The sequence below is a fragment of the Phyllostomus hastatus genome, unplaced genomic scaffold (assembly GCF_019186645.2).
Source record: "Phyllostomus hastatus isolate PE091 unplaced genomic scaffold, TTU_PhHast_1.1 phas_contig_64, whole genome shotgun sequence".
NCBI lineage: Eukaryota > Metazoa > Chordata > Mammalia > Chiroptera > Phyllostomidae > Phyllostomus > Phyllostomus hastatus.
Window position 1 is genome coordinate 394,599 of NW_025333928.1, and position 15,929 is coordinate 410,527.

Consider the following 15,929-nt stretch of genomic DNA (forward strand, 5'->3'; position numbering starts at 1 on the left):
AATCCCTGGATTTCTCATTTAGTCTTCAGGGCCCAAAAGATATGGGTTTAAATCTTAGACCTGCCATTTATTTGACATGAGAAAGAGACATAACTTTTCCAGCCAGAAGTGTTTTTTTTTTTCTGTAAAGTGGGGATAGTGCAGTCCCCCAGAGGCTTAGTGCAGTTAATAGATTTATTCACATCCTGTTGGCAAGTTGGATGGTAGAATTTAAACCTAGTCACAGCTTACATTCTTAACTATAGGAGGTCATTGGCCCCCATGTCAAATGATTCTGAAACAAGGCTTTTTTCTATTCCATCAGTGCCAGATGGGTTAAGACAGGAAAGGATGTGGGAACACATTATGAGCTTTGTGATTAATTAGAACAAGCTCTATTGAATTGGAGCAAATAAAGGGAGAGGTGAAGAAGTCTCAGGATGTAGAGTTGAGTCCACTCCCTTATCACTACAGGGATTCTTGGGCCAGGGAGGGGCAGGGTGCCCTTACCTCATAGCACATGAACAGGCCAATGGGCTTGGTGGGCTTGATCCTGATGCCAATGTTACTTTCAGTGTTGGGCATCAGGATGCTGCCCTTGCCATCAATGATCTGGAGCAATGGGTTTGTGAGTGTCACCTTGCAGGGCTCCGCAACACTCTTGCCCCCCAACCCCCACCATCAAACATTGTCTGGCTTATTTAGGTGATACCTGTGGAGTTCATTGGAGAGAATCCCTGTCAGAAAATAGAATAAAACTATCAGGTCTTTAGAATCAGCAAGTCATGGTGTTACTGGAGACCCAAGTTAGGGGGATTCCCTTCCTTATGTTCTTGCCTTGCTTGCAAGAGCAGAATTCAAGCAAGAGACAGTGGAAATGAGATAACAAATTTATTTATGAAACACATATGGTCACAAAGCTGAAAGCAAGAAATAAAGTTGCTAGTAAGTTTGTTTTATATACTTGAGCCAGAAGCAACAAGCAGGCACCCAGCTAATCTGAGTGTGCCTACTATTGGGGTTAAGGGATATATTCTTTAGCCAGTTTCTAGGTTCCTCCTCCTTCTCTCTCTTCTAGACCTTGGCACAGTTACAAAAGCATTCTTCCCCAGCTAGTGGTGATGATACACACAGAATTTCAAAGGCTCCCCTCCTCTTGTGATATCATAGTTTTGCTTGTGATATTTGGAATGCCTGGCAATCCTATTGGACTGGGCTCAGGACTGCTGAATCAATAGGTGAGACACGTCTATTTTTTGTTTCTAGCCTCCTATTTTTCATTAGATTGTACTGAGCAGGGGCCCTGCTTTATTTCTCCTCTGGCCACTCATTTCTGGCTGCTACCTAACAAAGGGTCTATTTGTTTCATGATATATGGACATTGTAAATGTGTCTTCAAGCTAGAAAACACAGGGTGGGAAAAGCTAAAAGCATCAGCTGGTGGACAGAACTACCAGTGCTACTCTCAGGTACTGTTTGCCATCAGCTGTATGTGAGGCCTCTGGTTGTCACAGTGAGCTGCATCAATACTGAAATCTTCCCATGAAATAAAAGGAAAAATAGAAGGAGAGAAGGAAGGACAACTAGGGCAGAGGATCTGGCTGCTTCTGCTGCCTGGTGTCACACAAGGGACTGATCCCAGCTCAAACCTCAATGCTCCCTGACCATGCCTTAGGACCAGACCTGGGTGTTGAATCATGGGATGATTTATGCATAGAACCAGGATCAACCTTTGTTCCCTAGGAGTGCCACAAGTTAATCCCTGTGCACAAAAGAAAGAGAATCTGGGTTGTGAAAGAGTCCAAGCTAATCACAGAGCAGCAAGAGTCTTACACAGCATCTCTGCTCAGATGTCATTTGATGTTCCTCATAAAGTCTTGTGGGGAAGCTTAGAAAGTCTGGATTGTGGGCTCAAGGCATTTACCCAGCTCTTCAGCAGAAATTCACTGCACCCAACATGCACTGGGCTAGTACTGACTGCTGGTCCTACAGCGTCCAGTGGGGGAGGCCAAGAAAGAAACAAAGATATTCCAAAGTTGTGGGTTTGATCCATAGTCAGGACTCATACAAGAATCAACCAATAAAAGAAAAAATGAGTTGAACAACAAATCAATGTTTCTGTCTCTCTCCACTCCTCTCTAAAATCAATTTAAAAAATCAAAAGGGTGAGCTTGGGGCTGTGGGCATGTGTTGAGGATAATAGAGTGACCACTGCATGCCAGGCATGTGTCCACTTGCAGGGGAAAGTCATGACTTCATTTGGCAAATATTTATTTAGGACTGTTAAACAGTGATAGGAATCCTGCATCAACTGTTTGTCAGGGCTGGGTTGAAATTACTGTGATTGTTCCTTCTGATACCACTGCCCTATCCCCATCTGGCCTTCTGATGAACCTATGCCTCCTTCGTGGTTCTCTGAAATAGCATTCTTTCTAAAGCTAAGAACTTTACAGTCAGGCAGACCAGGGTTTGAATCTTGACCAATGAAAGCCTTTTGATCTCCTCTGTTTAAGGGGGACAATTATACCACACCCCTCTCAGAGAGTATGAGAGTACTGGAAAGTGCACACACCAAGTGAGTACAAGTAGCTACTTAGGTCATCCAGCTGTTACTCAGGCTCCACAAAAAGTCATCTGGGTGATCCTCCCATAGTATTTCCCCCACACTCTATTGTCACGAGTAGGGGATTATATGATTTTTGCATGTCTATTTCCCTCAATAGATAATAAGCACCCTGAGGATAGAAATGGCCCATTCATCTCTGCACTCCTGACATCTGGCACACTACCTCCCTACATCAATTGAGGACAACAGTGTCTGCGATATGGACATGTGCAGGGCTGGACACTGTGGCTGGAGCTTTACACACTCCCTTCATTGCCCTTGTCACATTCTGCAAGGTCAACATTCTACTTCCCATTTTGGACATAGGGAAATGGAGCTTCTGGGAGGTTCCATAGTATTCTTAATGGTCTTAAAGTCTGTCATTGGCAATGCTGAGACTGGAGCTGAGGCCTGAGCTCCTGGGAGAGGAAGGTCTTCCTTCTGCTGTGTTGCCACTTACACTTCAAGCATGTGGAAAATGTTCAAAAATAGGTTTGAAAGTGCTTTGAGAAATAAAGCACCATGCAGGAATATGGGAATATTCTGTTGTTTCAAGCAGTTGATGGAAATGGACTGAGGTTATGGGTACAGTGTGTGGTTCCCCTTGTCTAAAAATAAACTGTGTGCAGTACTAGAGTCTTAACATTTCTCAGGTCTGGAAGCAGGTCACTTAACTGATTTATTTATTTTGCAAAAAATGACAAACATGTGACTTAGGACTAAAACAGCCGTTTTACTACAGGTCCTGAGATGACAGTCAACTCTGTCAGCTAAAGGGATGACAGGAAGTTTGTGGAAACAGGCTGTGTCCAGCATCAGAAATGGATTGAGGATGAGTTGGAAAGTAGATAGCCCCTCAGACTATCACTGATGAAGTCCTTGAGGTTCCAGACAGGCACAATATTCTGAATGTCATGCCCATCTGCCTGTTCATTGACACTCTTTGGAATCACACTGTGTGTGTGTGTGTGTGTGTGTGAGAGAGAGAGAGAGAGAGAGAGAGAGAGAGAGAGAGAGAGAGAGAGAGAGAGAGAGAGAGAGAGAGAGAGAGAGAGAGAGAGAGAGGGAGAGAGAGAGAGAGATCTGTTCCCTCTTCTATTCCTGCAATTTCCCCGCAATCAAACCTGTGTGCTACCCTCATAATCTGCACTCCTGGTGCAGAAATAAACTTCTGGGGCCAGCTCATGCCTGGCCCTGTGGTTGCTGAAGCTCTAAGGATGGATGGTGACATAGGCAGGACTTGCAAGTAGGGGCCTCCACATTGTAGGTATCTGCCTCCATTTCCATTGTCACTCCTGGGTTCCCCATCACAGAAACGTAGCACCATGTCCTTAGACCTTTTTATAAGCATTTGTCAAATAGTTTTCAGCACATTGGTGTCTTGACAATTCAGTGTGCTGTGTGGGAATTTTCTTTCTGCAAACTGATTTGGCATGAATTAGTCTAGAACACTAAAGCCTTCCATATGCTTGTTGCATGTACAGTAGGGTCTTTCCACACACTTGTGGCATATTTCTGCTTATCTATTGGGCTCAGTTGCTCAACACATCCTGACTGGCACAGAGGGGACCATCTAACTACCATTTCTGACTATCTGTAGGCCTCGTAGAGCAGAAGGCCTGTCTCTTGTCCCTATTTCTCTTGCTCCTTGGGCTGTAGAGCTACCTCACCAGTACAGCAGTGATGCAAGATAGGAACCTGAGGCTTAGAGGGAGACAAGGTGTCAACAGAGTTTTTGATCAGACCCCGGATGCTCTGACTCAGGCCCAGGAGTTAAAAACTCGGAGCATTGTCATTTGGACTATTCATCCTTCTTCTTCCTCACTTTCTTACTTGCCTTCCAGGTGGAAGTAACTTACTTCCTCCAAGTTCCTATTAACTCTTTTTCAGGCAAGGGGGACATACTGGAGTGGTAATTGGACTCTACATCCTGCCTTCTGTGGAGAGTGGGGTTACATGAACTGACTGGATAATGCATGTTAGAGGTTGAAAATAAATTGCTAAGACATCAGGAAGACTGGGCTGAATGTTGGAAAGGAAGACAGGGGTCACAGGTGACCCCAGACAGAAGGAATTTGGAGACAACAGAAAAGTCTGCAGTGAATGTATAGTAGGTATATCATGTAATAAGTACATTGCATACTGTAGATCCTCTCCTCCATTTTTCCTTTGAAAATACCATAAATGATACAAAAACATGTTGCAAAAGTGGATTTTAAATATGAGCTGTGAAATATACATAGAACCCTGGCTGGCATGGCTCAGTGGATTGAGCACTGGCCTGCTAATCAAAGGGTCACTAGTTCTGTTCTCATTCAGGGCATATGCTTGGGTTGTGGGCCAGGTCCCCAGTAGGGGACATACAGGAAGCAACCACACATTGATGTTTCTCTCCCTCTCTTTCCCCCTCCCTTCCCTTCTCTTTAAATAAATAAATAAATAAATAAATAAAATCTTTAAAAAAGAGAAATACAGATAGAGACAGAATATTGACAAAGGAAGGCTTCATTAATAAAACCAAGTTGTACATATTTCAGAGTTAGCTTTGTAAGAGTTATTGTTGAACTCCTTGATATCTTAACTCTGTCTAAAACTTGTTAGCTCTGATTTTTGAAGCAGCCATTTCCATTTCAGAGTCTTTAAAATATACATAAATGCCCATTAGGTTAAAAGACAAAATTATAGTTTAGCTAAGAAATCATTATAAAAACATGGGAAAATAGAAAATGAGGGAGTATGGAGGTGGAGAGATTGAGCACAAAGGAAAAAGGATTCATGGACATGGATGACAATGTGGTGATTATGGGGTGGGGAGGAAGAGGGTATAAGGAGACTAAATGGTAATGGACAGGTACAATAAAAATAAAAACAAAAGAACTATACTACAATAACACTATGCATCCATCAGATTGGAAAAAAATTTAAAAAGACTTTGACAAGGACAAATATTGCCAAAGATGTAGAACAATGGAAATTCTTCTACTCTGTTAGTGAGAGCATAAATTGATTCGATACTTTGGAAAATAGGATGCAGTATTAGCATTACCTAGCAATTTTTGTTCTAGAAAAATGCTACATAAATGTGTGTTTATATGCACCAGAGTAAATGTGCAAGAATTCAATTCAGTATTAATCATCAGTAACCCTCAAATGAAAACTACCCAAATATCCATTAATGGTAGAGCTGATAAAAAAGTGAACTTTTCATAAAATTAGATATTACACAGCAATGAAAATTAGCTATAGCAATATGCTGCAACATAAACACATCTTAGAAATATAATGTTGAAAAAAGACAGATATTAAAGATTAATATATGATTACAAAGCTCAAAAACAAGTAAAATAGAGTGACTTGTTTTGGGATATTTACTTAGGAGGTAAACAAACTTAAGGGAAATTAAAGAAGTAAAAAAAATAACAACACCATAAAAGTCAAGATAGTTGCTTCCTTTATGGAAATCAACATAATATTGACAGTTATTAGCATTTGAATTCTGATATCGGCTCTAGGAGAGACCATTTATTCATTCAATTCTTCCAATATATGTATATTGAATATGTTTATGGACTGAGGGAGTAGAGTTGATGAAAAGTGAGAGACAGATAATGAGTCAGGATAGTTAGATGTTAGGAGAATTTTTGAAAAGGGAAACTGAGACAGATGGTTAGATAAATGGGGCCAACCAATTTAAGCAATTTATAGTCAGCTAGTAAATCCCAAGATCTTATTTTCTCTAAGGATACTTGAGAGTAAGCAAATGGTTTACACTTCTCCTCCTTAACCAGAGAGTAAATAGCTTAAATCACCCTGGACAGGGTGATAGATAACAGAAGCCCAATTAGTGCCATTAGTGCCAGCCAAACACAAGGATGGTCAAAGTCAGGGGAATAAAAACAAAAACAAAAACAATTAGAACCAAACAAATCCAAGACAGAGGTAAGGCTGACCAGAAAATAACTCTGGTCCCTCTATGTGCTCATTTTGGTACATGAACATATTTTTTAAAAAACACACATCTAGAAAGCTTATGAATAGTCTGTTAAAACCCTTTCCTGAGATCTCCCCTAGGGTTTCCACCAGCAAAAGAGAAATCAAAGCCCTCAAGACAAAGGATTCCATTTGTAGGCTCTCTTGGAAGCATGTCCACACCTTTTCTTCTTCAGATGTGAACTTTCTCCTAAACTGTGTCTCCACAAGACTTGCGACCACAGGAACAGCTAGCAGTAGTAAATTGTCCTGAGCTAACCCCCTGAACCCATCTCCAAGCCCCCATTTTCTCTGACTCCTCAGTGAGCTGACAACAGCCCTGCCTTAGCTCACTTCTTTTATTATGACTTTCATTTCTCTCTTCATAATGAAAAGGAAAAAAAGACTTGTCATCTCTGCTCACATTGCTAGAACATTCTGTATTCACCTCACCACATCCTGGAACAAGTGAAAAACAACAAAATGGCTTGTCATTTGTGTGGCTTGCAAAATGCCTGCCGCCTCCAACATTTCCTCCACACCTTCTGTGAAGGTGCTCAGGCCAGACCTTCTTTGCCATTTGGAGGCTTGGGTCAATACACACTAGGAGTCCAGGCCTTCTCCTCTTAGACCCTCAGTGGTCTGAACCAAAGAGAACAGAAGGGAAAAGCAAGATGGACCCAATTTTACCTAGAACATGTTTCCCAACACACATGCATACATTCCACACACACCTTGCCCCAAGTAGTGAACCAGCCTCTAATTTGGTACCCTCTTTCCTACCATGAAGGGTAGGAGGATTTTAAGGCAAATTCATGGATGTGTTTTGCCATCTTGGGGAAGCGTGTGGTCCCACTGGTGAAGAAGATGACCATTGGGTCTGTGGTCTTTGACAATAACAGGTGTGATCTGGGGATGCTGATCTACAAAGAGATTCAATAGGAAAGAAGAGAAGACATGTCTCCTGGCTCCCATCCTCAGGATAGTCAGAATAAACATGTGACTCCAGGTCAGAAAACTTGGATTTTGCAATACAGGAGGTAAAACTGGTTCTCTAGGTCTGTGATATAAAATGAAGTTTATGGGTGACTTGGATAAGAGGACTGACATTTATTCATTTAAAATTAGGGAAAATGCAATGGGTTATTTTTTTAACTATAGAGTTTATTCCTTCATATTTGTTAAGATATCTTTGTTCATTAAAGCCAAAATAAGATATGGATATCCGGTTTTCACTTTCTGGACATTGTGGTCTAGGAAATTAATATTGTTCATTACCTGATGTTCTTGAATAAGTGATGTGGTAATAAGAGCCCTTTTAAAACTTAACAAACATTGATGTAGCACTTACCATGTTTCAGAAAATGCTTTAAATGATTTATAAATAAGAGCTCATTTAATCTTCAGAGCAATTCTAAGAAATGAGTATGCCCACTTTGTTATGCTCACTTTGTGAATGAGGAAACTGAGGCTCAGAGAGGCTAGGTAACTTGCCTGAAGACATACAGCCAACAAGTGGCAGAGCCAGGGTTCAAACTCAGACTGATCTATAGACTGCTCTTAATCACACTGCTAAGATTGCTTTTCACACAAAGTAACTGTACAGGAATTTAACTCCATAACTTTGGAGATGGAGGGGGGAAGGTAGAGAGAAAGAGAGGGAGAGTGAAAATGAAAAATATATGAGTCTCACCCTGGTGTAAGCTTGAGATCACAAATGAAATATTCATTTTCCTCAGTTGTCCATGATGCCTGGGAATTTCTAGACTCAGAGTCTCCTGGACCTTCAATGATTGGAAGTGTGAACTTCCTGTGGTGTGTAAATAAACTGTAGATAATTCAAATGCTGGAGGAAACATTGGCTTTTGTGAGAAGTGCTACCATCTTGACTCTGGGCAATTTAAGGGATATTTAAATGGTATTATTTATTTAAGCTTTTTAAATTTAACTCTCTGACGTTAGAATCTAGTATAAATTATGACTTTGCTGTAGTGTTTACTTTTGGGGGTTGAAATAACCTTTTAGTTTAAAAATGGAACAGTTACTTTCAGAAAATAAACCCAGCAAAATTTATATAGTGTTATAAACCAATGTCACTTCAATAAAATAAAAAAGAGAGAAAGAAAATAAACACTGCATACATGGTCTGTGTTGTGGATGGAAAAATAAAGGGGTTCTATAGAACTAACCTCACAAGGTGATCTGATCATAAATTTTTGACTGCACATCATTGTGGGTTGTTAAGCCCAGACATATAATTTATTCACTAAAAGTTTTAAGCCAGCCATGTCCATTATTCTTGTGCATCTAGGATAATACAACCTTGAAATTTGAAAAGTAATACCCTTTTAAGGGAATATTACCCCTCAAAGCTGCACATAATCTTAACTATCTTGTTATACATTCCCCACCTTGCTTTCTCTCACATTCTTGTAATCTTTCTCAGGTCCCCTTCTTAATTTCAAATGCTTAAAAGAAGCTGAAAATTGTTGTCCTCCAGAACATTTGAGACCTTGCTCCCCAGCATATGTTGTCAGTTTGGCTCAAATAAACTCATAAAAATTCTCTACAAGTTTGGATGCTTCTTACATTGACAGAGTGTGTAATATAAAAGATGCCTGAAAGCTTAAAGAATTAGTTTTGGAGGTAAAAGGGCTTTCTTATCTCCAATATTTTCCTTTTTTCTTGCAATGTATCCTTAATGACACCTGAAAGATGTTTGCTCCCAAAACTCCCTGCCAGCCACAGCCTCAACTTTTCTTACAGTCTCAAGTTTTACCTTAAAGATTCTTTTTAATCTCTCATTTGACTTATTTTTATATGTAGTTATATAAAAATAGTATTTTAGATTCCCCACCTGCAAGAAGGTTGAAACATAATAATCCTCTGACTTTGTGCATCTCCTTTGCATAGTCCCAGGGGTGATTGTACTTGTTGCCAGTGCAAATCGAGCTCTCTTAACAGAGTTGCAAGAAGAGCATTTTGGGGACCAAATATAGGAGGATGAGGTGTAGTGGTAAGATTTATTGGAGTAGAAAAAAAGTGCTGTCCTCAGGTACCTGGTGTCTCATTCATGACGAGATGGCTCAGCTCCATCCTGTGGAAGAAGTCCACCCTTCTCTTCACTAAGCCCAGAAAAAGGGGCAAGATCCTGTGATACTGTGCCATTACCCAGTTTTGGCAGGGCATTCAAAGCTGCCGTAGTTCAATTTAATCCATGCCAAAGCTTAGTCAAGCTTAGTTTTGGTCCCCATCCAGCTAGCTTAGTCTCTGTTTAAGCTTGGGCATATGCCTAAGCTTGGGCATGTGCTGCTGCAGGGCTTGCAAAGGGGCAACTAGGAGACATGTGAATGGTGAATGAAGGAATGGATGCATGTTAGTGAAACGGATCTTTGTTAAACTTTTATTATATTACCTCAGTCTTGAGAGAGAAAGACTTTCTTTTTAAAAATATATTTTGTTGATTATGCTATTACAGTTGTCCCATTGTCCCCTCTTCACTCCCCTCCACCCTGTACACCCTCTCCCACCCATATCCCCCCCCTTTAGTCATGTCCATGTGTCATACTTATAAGTTCTTTAGCTTCTACATTTCCCATACTATTCTTACCCTCCCCCTATCTATTTTCAACCTACAATCTATGCTACTTATTCTCTGTACCTTTTCCCCCTCTCTCCTTCTCCCACTCCCCTGTTGCCAACCCTCCATGGGATTTCCATTTCTGTGGTTCTGTTCCTGTTCTAGTTGTTTGCTTAGTTTCTTCTGGTTTTGCTTTAGGTGTGGTTGTTAATCATTGTGAGTTTGCTCTCCTTTTACTATACATGTTTTTTCTTTATCTTCTTTTCTTAGATAAGTCCCTTTAATGTTTCATTTAATAAGGGCTTGGTGATGATGAACTCCTTTAACTTGACCTTATCTGAGAAACACTTTATCTGCCCTTCCATTCTAAATGAAAGCTTTGCTGGATAGAGTAATCTGGGATATAGGTACTTGTCTTTCATGACTTGGAATACTTCTTTCCAGCTCCTTCTTGCCTGTAAGGTCTCTTTTGAGAAATCAGCTGACAGTCTGATGGGAACTCCTAGTAGGTTACTGTCCCTTATCTCTTGCTGCTTCTAGGGTTCTCTCCTTCATTTTTACCTTGGCTAATGTAATTATGATGTGCCTTGGTGTGTTTCTTCTTGGGTCCAACTTCTTTGTGGCTCCCTGAGCTTCCTGGATTTCCTGGAAGTCTATTTCCTTTGCCAGAATGGGGAAGTTCTCCTTTATTATTTGTTCAAATACGTGTTCAATCTGTTGCTTTTCCTCTTCCCCTTCTGGTACCCCTACAATTCGGATGTTGGAATGTTTAAAGATGTCCTGGAGGTTCCTAAGCTTCTCCTCATTTTTTTGAATTCTTATTTCTCCATTCTTTCCTGTTTGGTTGTTTTTTTCTTCCTTCTGGTCCACTCTATTGTTTTGAGTCCCAGTTTCCTTCCCTTCACTATTGGTTCTCCATGCATCTTCCTTCATCTCTTTTATGGTAACCTGCATTTTTTTCATCTAATTTGCACCCAAAATCAACCAATTCTGTGACCTTCCTGATCACCAGTGTTTTGAACTGAGCATCTGATAGATTGGCTATCTCTTGGTCACTCAAAAGGATGAGTCCTGGGGCATTGATCTGTTCTTGTGTTTGAGACATGTCTCTCTCTCTCTCTCTCTCTCTCTCTCTCTCTCTCTCTCTCTCTCTCTCTCTCTCTCTCTCTTGGGTCTGGTGGCTCCTGTTACAGTGAGGGGTGGAGCCTTAGGTGTTCACGGGGACTGGGCACCCCAGTCGCTATATTGTGACGTTATATGTGGGGGTAGCTCCGTTCTCCTGGGACCTCAGTCCCTTCTCTGGGATCTTGGGTTGCGCACTCTGCCCTGGTCCACAATTGCCGCCTCACTGGGTCCACCAGCTGCCGCTTGCATACTCAGGGTCCACCTGCTGCGATCTTGTGCACCCCAGATGCCTTACACACTCCCAGTTGCCTTATGTGCCCAGTTCTCCCTGTTCTCTGTGCGCCATGACCCATGCCCGGCTGCTCCTCTCCGCCCCTTTTACTGGTCTGGATGAACAGGTCTACTTCAACTTCTTGGCTGTCCAACTTCCATTCAGATAAATTCTCTGTCAGTTCTGGGTATTATTCTGCCTCTAAATTGTTGTTGTTCTAATCTTGGTTGTGCATGGAGGTACGGTGCATCCACCTATGCCTCCATCTTGCCGGAAGTCTCCCAAAGAAAGACTTTCAAACTAACCATACTGTCTCCTAATTTTTCATGAGTTTGTGTTGGGTCCTCCTCCTATCCAGGCTCTTTCATAAGACCTTCCAGGGTTTCATGCCCTTGTGCAATCTGATCCTGTTCTGAGGCCAGATACCTTCCCTTTACAGTCGTCATTTTGGCTGTCACTGAACATGTCCCAAAGTTTTGTGTCATCTGGTTTCTACTGTGCATGCGCTTACCTCCCCCGTACCATCCAATGCACAGTTGAAACCAATTTCAACTGTGCATGTACCCAGCAGAAGGATTTCCCCTTTATCTCCCCCTCCCCCATCCATAGTACAGGCAAGTAGACCTGTGGACCCCCAAGGAGATTGGAAAACCAGTCCCTCCTTACAAGAGGGAATGAGGGCTGTTAATCCCTTAGTGGATATTTGGGTATCACCTGGGGATCTGAAGCTGTAGCTTCAAGACATAAGCCTGATTAAGTGTTACTTCCAGACTCAATCAGTCCATCTTCCTTCTCTTTTGTTAACTTGAAGTGCAATGCCCTGATATTATAGGTAAAGCAACTTTTGCTAAGAGAGGGAAAGAAACTATCCCAGGGTCACAAAGTAAGTCAGTGACATATATGGGAAGAGTTTTATGGAGCCAGTCCTATTGAATTTTATACCACCACCTGCTTGTCTTCACTTGAGAGTGAATGGCCTTCTCCCACCACTCTTCAGAGAGCACATTTATTAGGCTGGAAACTCACTTAGAGTTCAGAAGTCTGGCTACCCTTTATGGCTGTGGTCAGACACCATGAACTTGATTTTCAGAGTGAGACACTTAGGTGCCACAGAGTCCATCTCTGGGGCAAGGGTACACATGGTCATAATGCCCTTGGCTTTAGACAAGTTTGGTCAGTAGAAAATATTGGTTTCCATTTGGGTCATCCCTAGCATGAAGGTAATCCCTAGGAAAGAGAAAGAAACTATTTGTTTCATTTTCTCTTTTATGACTATAGGCTCTAGGCCTGGCTTATCTGCACAGAAATTTCCTAACCTCTTGCTATGCAAAGTATGGTCTGCAGACCAGCAATGTAATTACCACCTAAGATATTGAAATTTTTTTCCTAAAGCTTTCTACTCTAGATGGATGCAACCAATAGACAGATGAACCCTACTTTGTACCTATTTAGCATGGAATCTGGGAATATAGATGCAAGTAGGGCAGTGTCTTTGACATCAGTACTAGCTGCATTCCTGCTCCCACTTTTCTCTTCTCACTTCCTTATCTGTCAGTCTCTGTGTCCTTGTGAATCCCCTCTATTTCCTTCATTCCATATATCCAAATTTAAGCACATTGTCTCTTGATCTTTCTAATCTTCCCTTCCATTTTCTATTACCAACAATTAGTTTAAGTCTTTGTGTGTACTGACTGTATTCTAATCTCTTCATCAACTGCCTTGCCCTGAACCTTCCACAGTATTACCTAAGTTCTACAGAGCATTGGCTTTCCCCCTTCACATTTCTTCTGTCTTAACACCTGTGTCCTCTCTCCAGGAAAATACCATACTCCCCATTCTGATGTTGAAGATGCTGCCCACTCTCCACCTTTCTCTTCCACAACATTGTTCTCTACTTCAAAATAGTCATTCTTCGTATCCTTTGAATGTGCTATGCTCATTCTTGGAACTCCATTCCTTTGCTTCTACTCTTTAATTGTAGTTATCCCAGAGGGCTCAGCTCATATCTTAGATTTCTTATGGGCCATCTCTTAGCTCTACAGATGGCATGGCTTCTTTATACTCTCTCTGCTGTTACTGTTAATTTTTGATTCCATGTGACCATGATGGATTAATGAACTATTTTATTTGTGAGAGTGTATGAGAGACTATGAGAGAAATGAGAGAGAGAGAGAGAGAGAGATAATATATAAGCAAGAACATGAATAGATTGTTATGTGAACATGCATACAACATGTGATTCAACTGAAGTGGTTCAGAAATGAATCCATAAGTCCCCTACTGATTCTAAATTAGATAGATAGGCAATTAAAAGGGAAAGGGAAATCTCTACAGAGAATGCTAATGAATAAATATATAGAGAGTAATATAAACAGAAAATCCTCATATAAAACTACCATAATAATATTCAATTTAACAAGAATCATCAGTGGATACTCAAACCATAGGGTGAAAGACAGTTTAGAAATAAAATATTCACTAAGTCTCATAAGAATTACTCCACAGATTTCTTACTAATTATGAAGGGAAAATGTGCCTTTACAAAGATGAATACCACATTTCTAATGAGATAAAATAGTATCACTGCTGAAAGGACAAAACAATTTCACATAAACCCTAATGTGATGTACTGAAAAATATACAACATTGTCTTCTCAGTACTCCTGCTAAAAAATGTTTAACATGAATATAATCATGAAGCAAGAATCAGAAATGCAAATTTAGATGGACCTCCTGCAAAGCAACTGGCTTAGACACCTCAACAATGTCATCGTAATGCATAAAAGGTTAGAGAACAATTCTAGATTAAAGGAGACTGAAAAGACCTGAGAACTGAAGACAATACATGATTCCTCAGTTTGATTTTGGACTTAGAAAAACAAACAATATGACAAAAGAAAACATCAGCAAAATGGAAAGGGAACCAATGTGTATGGGAAAATATTTGCCAATGATACCTCAGACAAGGGTTTGATGTCCAAAATATATAAAGAACTCACAGGTCTCCACACCAACAACAACAACAAAAAATCCAGTTAAAAAATGGGCAAAGGATCTGAATAGACACTTCTCCAAGGAGGACATACAGAGGGTCCATAGACACATGAAAAAATGCTCAACATCACTAGCCATCAGAGAGATGCAAATTAAAACCACAGTGAGATATCACTTCACACCGGTCTCAATAGCCATCATTAATAATCAACAAACAACAAGTGCTAGCCAGGTTGAGAAGAAAAAGGAACCCCAGTACAACTGGTGGTGAGAATGCTGACTGGTGAAGCCACTGTGGAAAAGAATATGGAATTTCCTAAAAAAAAAAAAAAACTGATGATGGAACTGCCTTTTAATCCAGCAATGCCAGTGCTGGGACTATACCCTAAGAATCCTGAATCACTAATTTTAAAGAACCTATGCACCCCAATGATCATAGTGGCATTATGTATAATAGCTGAGTGCTGGAAACAGCCTAAGTGCTCATCAGTAAATCTGTGAATTAAAAAAATGTGGTACTCTGCTGGGATTATATCCTAAGATCCCCAAAACAACAATCCAAAAGAACCTATGCACCCCAATGTTTATAGCAGCACACTTTACAATAGCCAAGTGCTGGAAGCAACCTAGGTGCCCATCAGTAAATGAATGGATTAAAAAACTATGGTACACTTACACAACAGAATGCTACATAGCAGAAAGAAAAAAGGAGCTCCTACACTTTGTGACAGCATGAATGGAACTGGAGTGCATTATGCTAAGTGAAATAAACCAGGCAGTGAGGGGCAAATACCATATGGTCTCACCTTTAATTGGAACCTAATCAATAAAACAAACAAACATGCAAAATATAACCAGAGACATTGAAATTAAGAACAAACTGACAGTAACCAGAGGGGATGTGGGAGGGGATAATGGAGGGGGAAGAGTGCAGGGTTTTCAGGAGCAAATATAAAGAACACATGAACAAAACCAAGAGAGGGTGGAAGCAAGGGAGGGGATGGGGATGGCTGGGGTAGGGGACAGTAGTGGGGGGTAAATGCAGACAAGTGTAATTGAACAACAATAAAATAATTAAAATAAATTTAAAATAATTTAAAAATAAAAAAGATATTGAAGGAAAAATAAAAATCGTAATTTAGTCCTAAGATAACAGCAATAAATAAAACATCTCTTAATCAGAAACATTTTTCATTCATTGTAATTAAGAAAATTATGATACATTCCAATTCAGTCCAAGTGACCATATTTTTAAGATAAATATGTAGCAATTAAAATAATGAATACATTTTACATAATAGCAACAAATGGATTGTATGTAAAGTTTTTAAATTAGAAAAAATTAAAAAATTGTCAAAAAATAAAATAAAATCCTCAAATGAGAATACATTTTTGTTTATTTTAGA

At 40.3% G+C, this 15,929-nt stretch overlaps 1 pseudogene; it reads right to left on the reverse strand.

The window, feature by feature from the left end:
• Positions 1 to 15,929, reverse strand: part of LOC123825420 — a 42,912-nt pseudogene that overhangs the window by 26,069 nt on the left and 914 nt on the right.